General features: G+C 46.7%; 1 pseudogene; it reads left to right on the top strand.

Annotated features, from left to right (window-relative positions):
• Positions 1–1,039: 1,039 nt before the first annotated feature.
• Positions 1,040–8,323, top strand: part of LOC101357082 (heterogeneous nuclear ribonucleoprotein A1-like) — a 37,307-nt pseudogene continuing 30,023 nt past the window's right edge.

Raw genomic sequence — 8,323 nt, 5'->3', positions numbered from 1 at the left:
TCCGAGGCAATGCTGACGCCTCTCTCTCCTTCCCTGCAGTAAATGTCGCCTCCAATTCCCGTCGCCTGGTACAGCTCTGTCCTGTGCCAGTCCAGTGAACTCAGCTAAAGTATCCCATCTCTGAGCCTCAGTTCCAACGGCTATAAAGTGAGTTAATTTGGTGAGGGTGTGGTGCCTAGTAGCTTGGTAAAACACTAGTCTAGTTGCTGTTACAAACTAGTTATTTGTGATCAAATCAGTGGCCTCAAGTAAAGCAGATGGCCTTCGATAATGTGGGTGGACCTCAGGCAGTCAGATGAAGGCCTTAAGAGAAAAAGGGAGTTTCCTCAGAGAGTGGTGTCTGCACGGTAAACAGACATTGTTTCAAAACACTCTTACCCTTCCCTCTTCTTACCACCTGACCTACGGATCTGGAGCACAAGCTTGCAGGAGTCTCTAGCCTGTTGCCTGACCTAGGGATTTGGGATTTGCCAGCCGCCTGCAATCACATGAGCCAAGGTTTTTAGTAAATCAATATCTATCTATGTATCTAGGTATCTCTATATGTATCTATGTATCTATCTATGTACCTCAATCTCATTGGTTCTGTTTTTCTGGAGAACCCCTATTAAGACAGCAAGGATAATAATATCTACTTTGCATGAGTTGTTGGGCTAATTAAATGAAATAATGTATACATGTTTGTTGCTTTATCTTTCTTCTCACTCTTCCTTATCAAAATGTATCAACCCTTTTGCCATCGAGTCGATTCCGACTCATGGTGACCCCAGCTGTTAGAGAGCAGAACTGTTCCGTAGGTTTTTTTGGCTGTAATGTTTATGGAAGCAGATCGCCAGGCTTTTCTTCTGCAGTGCTACTGGGTGGGCTTGAACCACCGACCTTCAGGTAAGTAATTGAGTGCAAACCATGTGTGTCACTCAGGACCAAAATTGTACTTAAGCCCTGGAAAGTCCATGCATAGTTCTCCAGCCATCTCAAAGTGCGTGTTAGGAGCTAACGTGTACTTCAGAAAGGCAAAGGTGGGTAAATAGTAGTCAACATGGCCAAAATGAGACCAGGGGTCGGCAGGTATGTAATTGGGCTGAATAATGGCCCCGAAGACATCCACATCCTATCCCTGGAACCTGTGAGTACATATATGACATGGCAAGGGGGAATTCATGTTGCAGATGGAATTAAGGTTGCTAACCAGCTGACCTTAAGTTAAGATAAGGATGTGATTCTGAATATCCAGTTGGGCCCAATGTCATCACAAGAGTCCATAAATGGGGAAGAAGGAGACGAAGAGGCAGAACCAGAGAGACGGCACCTAGAGGAAGAGAACCAGCCATTGCTGGTTTTCAAGGTGGAAGGCGGCCATGAGCCCAGGAATTCCAGCAGTCTCTAGACACTGGGAAAGCAAGAAAACAGATTCTCCACAGAGCCTCCAGAAGAAACGTAGCCCTGCTGAGACCTATTATGGACTTCTGCCCTCCTGAAGTCTAAGATAGTAAATTTGTGTTGTCTTGAGCCACTAAGTTTGAAGTAATTGTCACAGCAGCGATAGGTAACTAATACAGTGACGAATCTCCGTGGAGGAGGAGGCCGATGAGACCCATTGTGGGACATACGAGGAAATATGAAAGGACACAGAAGCAGAATCTTGCTGAGTACGCCTCTACTCCTCACCTTGAGATATGGCCACTCTACATGCAGGCAACGAATAGAAACTAAACAAGTGTGTCTAATTATCTGAATGAGTCTATACTGTTGTTGTTAGGTGCCATCGAGTCAATTTCAACTCATAGCAACCCCGTGTGACGGAGTGCAGCTGCCCCATAGCGTTTTCTAGGCTGTAATCTTTATGGGATAGAGGGTCAGCAGAAAAGAGGAAGACCCTCAACAAGATGGAGTGACACACTGGCTGCAACAATGGGCTCAAGCATAGCAACAATTGTAAGGATGGCCCAGGACTGGGCAGTGTTTTGTTCTGTTGTACATAGGATTGCTTTGAGTTGGAACTGATTCCACGGCACCTAACAACAACAATCTTTATGGGAAGGAGCCCTGGTGGTGCAGTGGTTAAGTGGTTGGCTGCTAACCAGAAGGTTGGCAGTTCGAACTGACCAGCTGCTCCATGGGAGAAAGACATGGCAGTCAGCTTCCATAAAGATTACAGCCTTCACAACCCTATGGGGCAATTCTACCCCGTCCTATAGGGTCACTATGAGTTGGAATCAACTAGATGGCAATGTTTTTTTTTTTTTTTTTTAATCTTTATGGGAGCGGATCACCAGTTCTTTCTCCTGTGGAACCACTGAGTGAGTTCAAACCACTAACGTTTTCATTAACCATTGTGCCACCAGGGCTCCTTGAGTCTATACCTGGTGTTGACAAATTATAGCCTACCGCTTGTTTTTGTGTGGCCCTTAGCTAAGAATACTTTTTACATTTTTAGAAGTTATAAAAAATAAAAATATGTGACAGAGACTGTATATGGTCCACCAAGCCTAAACTATTATCTGGCCTTTTACAGACAAAGTTTGCCAGTCCTGGTCTATAGTCTTAACACAGTCCACCAATCGGTAAGTCAGCATGCTGGGTGAGTTGTTGCTTGTTTTAACTCTCACCTCTTGACCTGGAATGAGTTCTCCTGACTAACTGAAACAGTGTGAGAACCGACCGACTGGAGCGGGGAGAGACCAACTGTAGGGTCACAGACAGGAGAGAGGGAATGAGGCCCGAGACCACGTCTGTGGGCACTGGGGAAGGGGAGGGAGAAAGGCTTCTGAAGGAGGATTCTGTCTGAGTCACCTAGTGCTGCTATAACAGAAACACAGGTGGGTGGCTTTAAAGAATAGAAATTTGTTTTCTCACAGTCCTGGAGGCTAAAAGTCCAAACTAGGGTCTCAGCCATGTCGATTCCTTCTGTGAGCCTCTCTCTTAGTTTCTCATGTCTGCCGGCAATCCGTGAAGATCCTCGGCTTGCAGGAGACCCTCACATGGTGTCTGTCTTTCCCTCTGTGTGTGTCTCTGTGTCTAATCTGATCTTTTTATAACTCGAAGTGATTAGGTTTAGAATTCACCCCACACTGGTATGACTTCAACTGATTGCTTACATCACATTAGGTTGCATTATGGAAGGTGATTGCATTACATTAGATGTCAAGTCACTGCAATACATTACATCCACGGGCATAGACGTTAGGATTCTAGCACACATTTTGGGGGGACATAATTCATTTCATAACATATTGGTAACTAGACGCTTGGCATCGCCCTTGCCACCAATCTCTCCCTCACCCCCACTCCATTCTCTGCATTCCTAATGTCACACACCCAATCTCAAGGAGACCTGGCCAAGTGGGTGGGTGTAGAGGCCGACCAAGTAAGGAGAGTGGGTCATCCCCACTTACTGTGGAGACACATTATTAAGAGAAAAAAAAAAGTTGAACAGAAGAGCTTGATGTAAACTTACGCTGATCCTGAAATTTAGAAGTTTTCCTGAGAAGATTCTTTTCTGATTCTTTCATGAAACTGAGCTCCAAAGCCCAGGGTCCCCCAAGAGAGAACATGGTCATTGTTGTTAGTTGCCATGGAGTGGGCTCCGACGGGTGGTGACCTTCCGTATAACAGTGAAAGGCGGCGGGTCCTGCACCGTCTTCACCACCGTTGGTGCTGCTATTGTGTCCGTCATCTCGTTAATGCTTTCCTTCGTTTCTGCTGACCGTCTGCTTTACTAAACATGCTGTCCTTTTCTAATGATTGGTCTTTCCTGATGATTAATCCAAAGCAAGCAAGCCTGGGTGGTGCAAACAGTTAATGTGCTTGGCGGCTAACTGAAAGGTTGGAGGTTTGAGTCCACCTGGAGGTACCTCAGAAGAAAGACTTGGTGGTCTACTTCCAAAATATCAGCCGTTGAAAACGCTTCAGAGCAGAGTTCTACCCTGACACACATGGGGTTGCCATGAGTAGGAATTGACTCCACCACAACCAGTTTTTTTAAGAGAGAATACCTTACCTTAAATCTGTACGAAGATCTGATAGATTTCCTGCGAGCAGGTTTGAATAGAATAGAGGAGGTGATAGCTCTGGAAGCCAGGGAGCTCTGAGGAAGTTGGAAAATGGGATGCAAGAGAGGAAAACAGGGCTTCACAGGGTCATAAGAGTGTCATTTTCCATTTAGACTATGTCACGTTGGGGCTCTGCCTGATCTTGTCATACGTGCTCACTTACACTTTTTCCTTCATTTCCATTATTTCAAGCCTATGACAAAACGATAAGTGTAAAGAGAGCAGACTGACAGAAACCAGTAGAAATCTGATGTCTGGTTGGAACCTTTACGTTTTGCTTGGTAAACCCTGTCTGAGCACACCTCTAGTTCTCAGGGAAACATCTCACGTCTCCCGGGACTGAAATGGCCCCACGTCTCCTAACTCCTATGCAGTTGTAGTAAAGTGTAGTCGAGTCAGTTCTCAAGTCCTCTTCGCCTTCAGCAAGCGCGTCACAGGTTGGTGATGAGTATTCTTGCAATCCTGATACCACATTCTTCTTCATATAGTCCAGCTTCTCAGATTATTTGCTCTGCACACAGGTTGAATAAGTATGGTCAAAGGATACAACCTTGATGTACAAGCATCCCCTTGTTCTGTTCGAATGACTGCCTCTTGGTCTGTGTACAAGTTCCTCATGAGCACAGTTATGTGTTCTGGAATTCCCATTCTTCGAAGTGTTATCCATAATTTGTTATGATCCACACAGTCGAATGACTTTGCATAGTCAATGAAACACAGGTAAACATCTTCCTGGTAGTCTCTGCTTTCAGCCAAGATCCATCTGACATCAGCAATGATATCCCTGGTTCCACGATCTCTTTGAATCTGGCTTGAATTTCTGGCAATTTCCTGTCAATATACTGCTACAGCCACTTTTGAATGATCTTCAGCAAAATATTACTTGTATGTGATATTAATGATACTGTTCGATAATTTCTGCATTCTGTTGGATCACCTTTCTTGGGAATGGGTACAAATATGGATCTCTTCCAGTCGGTTGGCCAGGTAGCTGTCTTCCAAATTTCTGTATACATGAGCCAATAAATGAAGTAGGAGCCCCAAGGGGGCACACTGGAAACAGGCCAGGCTCTTCTCTTCTTTTGAACAGAGGAGGACTGTGACTCTGGGGAGTTCCCAATTTCATTGTTTTATGTACCTGAGGCCTCTCTGCCCATCCAACACTCAACCACGCCTTCTAGTTTCTCAAAACCTTCTCTCAGCTTCTTCCCTCTCAGTGAAGGACAGGTAACAACCTGAGGTGTAATCCCAATTGTGTTTGCATTTTAAAGTGGTCGAGACCAAAGGATAAAGCTCAGACAGCCTCCATTGTCCGGTAAGACAGACTGGGGAAGACTTCGGACCTCCTCGCGTCCCTGAAATCGCTCGGGTTAGGCTACTGTCTGTTTGGCCGACGAGTAAATCTGGTTTTTCGTCAGCACCCAACGCCTGGCTGTGTCGGACCCATGCCTGCAACAGTGCCTGGAGACTGCCCAATTCACACCTTTTCTATTCCAAAAATGGGGGACGCACCCCCTCTACTGGTCATTTCATGAACTTTTCCAGACTCGTTGCTGAAACTTCACTGAATTGGGGAGAGGTGTGTGTGTGTGTGTGTTCGTGTGTATGTATATGTGTGGATGCGTGTATGTATGTACGTGTGTGTGTGTATGCATGCATGTGTGTATACGTGTCTGTGTACGTGTATATGTGTGTATGTTTGTCCGTGTGTATACGTGTATATGCATGTGTGTATATGTATGTGTGTGCATGAGTATGTGTGTTTGTGTATATGCATGAGTGTGTGTATGTGTGTGTATGCGTGTATGTATGTGTATATGTTTGTGTGTACGTATATATGTGTATGTATGTGTGCAAGTATGAATGAATGTGTGTAAGTGTGTGTATTTACATATGCATGAGTGTGTATACGTGTATGCATGTGTGTATGTGTGTGTATATGCATGTATGTGTGTGTGCATATATGCATGTGTGTGTGTGACGGGGATGGAGACCTAGGACATGCCAGTTCATTTCAGCCATATCTCCAAGCTGGAAGGAGTCACTTGCCCCAAACACACATGGACTGAAATACTTGTTAAATGAATGAGCAGCCCCCCACTTCCACCCTCTGGGCAGCCTAGCATGGGGTAGGGGAAAACTTTAGCCATCAACAACCTTTCAGGCTTCTAGTGAGGTTTCCAAGACAAACCATAATACGGTCGCTTGGGAAACAGTCCAGTGAATGAGTTGCCTCAGTTTAACTGGAGGTAGAAGTTGGGTTCTGTCATAAAATGGAAAAGACCTGGAGTTCTCCTTTGTGTGAATCCTCGAACCACTCCGGGGGCCATCTGGGTGCCCTCTGGCCACGCTGCTCCAGGCCCTGCCTCTGGCACAGCAACAGGGTTCCTTCCACAGCCACCCCTCAGCTGGGCTGTGTGGTTTGCCAGTCCTCACCCCGGCTGACCAGAGGTCAAGAAGTGGCCTATGACAAGCAGATTTGAAAATCACCTGATTGTCGGAGCCAGGTGACTGGGAATCTGTGGAAACAAGCTCCCTGAGTTGGGATAGATATACACACTTGCATATACACGTATACATTGAAAACCCTATGAGCACAGTTCTACTCTGACATACATGGGGTCGCCTAGAGTCAGAACTGACTTGCCAGAAACTGGTGGAAGGTGACAACAAAGAATTTGCATTGCTAACAGGTTCCCAGGTGATGCTAACAAGTTCGGGACTACACTTTGAGAACTTCTTCTCTGCATTAGCGGCCCTCTGGCCTTCCTTCCCCAGGAGGCCAAATGCACTGCCTCTTTGAGCGAGCTCCCCTGGGCTCAGAGTCCCCTCCCCATGGCTGCTTCCTTCGCCCTGGTCGGAAACATGACCTGGCTCCTCTATTATCCAAGTGGGCGGCTTTTCTGTTTCCGCTGCAAAGAGGAACCACGTCCAGATTTGGTTTCTCAGACACCCCACAGTTTCAAGTCCTGTGGGCACATCCGTGATGGTGGTGGAGGAACAATGCAGATGGCACGGCTGGACCGTCTCCAGACTGCATGCAGCCACACACCACCTGGCACGCGCTTCTGTGGAGAAACAGACTTCAGCCCCCAGGGCCCCAGGGAGGGCGAGGCTCTTTCCTAGAGAGTGTCTGGCTGGCTGTCAGTCTGTCTACCCTGAACTCTTCCCTATCAGACGTTTCTCGTCCTCCCCTCCCCTTTCTTCGGGACAGACTCAGAAAAGGAAAACGAGAGATTTGAGGAGGAAGCGAAGGACTTTGCCACCGCCAGGAAGGGTTGGAGACTCCGGCCTTGAGAAAATCAACCTCCCCCCCAGGGAAGACGTCTCTAAAGCCCCGTCCCACAGCCCCTGGAAAAAAGCAAGCCACATCCTCGCGTGATTTGGAGAAGAGGTAGCAAAGGAGAGAAAAGGCTCTGCCACAGAAACTAGTCAGGGAAGGTGCCACTTTCAGCAGGGAAAGCTCCTAGGCTTGAACTTAGAGCCCCCTTTCTTCTGAGAGAGGCGATGATGAGGATGATAGATGCCTCTGAGTCACCTCCAACCCGTAGTGACTCCCATTACAACAGAAGGAAATGTGGCCTCGTCCTGCACCATCCTCACCATCACTGCCATGTTCGAGTCCACCCTTGCAGCTATTGTGCCAATCTGTCTCACCAAGGGTCTCCCTTGTTCTCACTTCCATGATGTCCTATTCTTATGATTGACCCCTCCTGATGACGTGTCCAAAGCAAGCAAGTCAGACAATGTTCTCTTGTGATCCATAAGGTTTTCATTGGCTAATTTTTGGAAGTAGATCACCAGGACTTCTTCCTACTCTATCTTAGTCTAAAAGCTCCACTAAAACCTGTCCACCATGGGTAACCCTGCCGGTATTTGAAATACAAGTGACACAGCTTCCAGCTCATGTCGTTGTTGTTAGGTGCCATCGAGTCAGTTCCGACTCGTAGCGACCTTATGTACCACAGAACGAAACACTGCCCGGTCCTGCGCCATCCTCACAATCGTTGTTATGCTTGAGCCCATTGTTGCCGCCACTGTGTCAATCCATCTCCTTGAGGGTCTTCCTATTTTTCGCTGACCCTCTGCTTTACCAAGCATGATGTCCTTCTCCAGGAACTGATCCCTCCTGATAACATGTCCAAAGTATGTAAGACAAAGTCTCGCCATCCTCGCTTCTAAGGAGCATTCTGGTTGGACTTTCTTCCAAGACAGATTTGTTTGTTCTTCTGGCAGTCCATGGTATAGTCGATATTCTTTTTTTTTTTTTT

The sequence above is a fragment of the Trichechus manatus genome, unplaced genomic scaffold (assembly GCF_000243295.1).
Source record: "Trichechus manatus latirostris isolate Lorelei unplaced genomic scaffold, TriManLat1.0 scaffold00187, whole genome shotgun sequence".
NCBI classification, from domain to species: Eukaryota; Metazoa; Chordata; class Mammalia; order Sirenia; family Trichechidae; genus Trichechus; species Trichechus manatus.
The sequence above is the reverse complement of the archived record's forward strand: the minus strand, read 5'-3'. Positions and strand labels throughout refer to the sequence as shown.